A 1,352-nucleotide genomic window follows, 5' to 3' on the forward strand; every position below is an offset into this window, starting at 1 on the left:
TTAGTTCTTCTTCACTTTCTGCCATAAGGGTGATGTCATCTGCATATCTAAGGTTACTGATATTTCTCCCAGCAATCTTGATTCCAGCTTCTGTTTCATCCAGTCCAGCATTTCTCATTATATACTATGTACTTAAGTTAAATAAGCAGGGTGACAATATATAGCCTTGACATACTCCTTTCCCAATTTGGAACCAGTCTGTTTTTCCATGTCCAGTTATAACTGTTGCTTCTTGACCTGCATACAGATCTCTCACGAGGAAGGTCAGGTGGTCTGGTATTCCCATCTCTTGAAGAATTTTCCCAGTTTGTTGTGATCCACACATTCAAAGGCTTTGTCATAGTCAATAAAGCAGAAGTAGATGTTTTTCTGGAACTCTCTTGCTTTTTTGACGATACAATGGATGTTGGCAATTTGATCTCTGGTTCCTCTGCCTTTTCTAAATTCAGCTTGAAAATCTGGAAGTTCACAGTTCACATATTGCTGAAGCCTGTCTTGGAGAATTTTGAGCATTACTTTGCTAGCATGTGAGATGAGTGCAATTCTGTGGTAGTTTGAGCATTATTTGGCATTGCATTTCTTTGGGATTGGAAAGAAGACTGAGCTTTTCCAGTCCTGTGGCCACTGCTGAGTTTTCCAAATTTGCTGGAATAAACACTTTCACAGCATAATCTTTTAGGATATGAAAGAGCTCCACTGGAATTCCGTCACCTCCACTAGCTTTGTTCGTACTGATGCTTCCTAAGGCCCACCTGACTTCACATTCCAGGATGTCTGGCTCTAGGTGAGTGATCACACCATTGTGATTGTCTGGGTCGTGAAGATCTTTTTTATATAGTTCTTCTGTGTATTCTTGTCACCTCTTCTTAATATTGTCTGCTTCTGTTAGGTCCATACGATTTCTGTCCCTTATTGTACCCATCTTTGCATGAAATTTTCCCTTGGTATCTCTAATTTTCTTGAAGAGATCTCTAGTCTTTCTCATTCTGTTGTTTTCCTCTATTTCTTTGCATTGATCACTGAGGAAGGCTTTCTTATCTCTCCTTGTTATTCTTTGGAACTCTTCATTCAGATGCTTATATCCTTATATCTTTCCTTTTCTCCTTTGCCTTTCACTTCTCTTTTTTTCCATAGCTGTTTGTAGGGCCTCCTCAGACAACCATTTTGCCTTTTTGCATTTCTTTTCTTGGAGGTGGTCTTGATCACTGCCTCCTGTACAATGTCACGAACTTCCATCCATAGTTCTTCAGGCACTCTATCAGATCTAATCCCTTGAATCTATTTCTCACTTCCACTGTATAGTCATAAAGGATTTTATTTAGGTCATACCTGAATGGTCTAGTGGTTTTCCC

The sequence above is a fragment of the Bison bison genome, unplaced genomic scaffold (genome assembly GCF_000754665.1).
Source record: "Bison bison bison isolate TAMUID 2011002044 unplaced genomic scaffold, Bison_UMD1.0 scf7180017864193, whole genome shotgun sequence".
In the NCBI taxonomy this organism is placed as follows: Eukaryota; Metazoa; Chordata; class Mammalia; order Artiodactyla; family Bovidae; genus Bison; species Bison bison.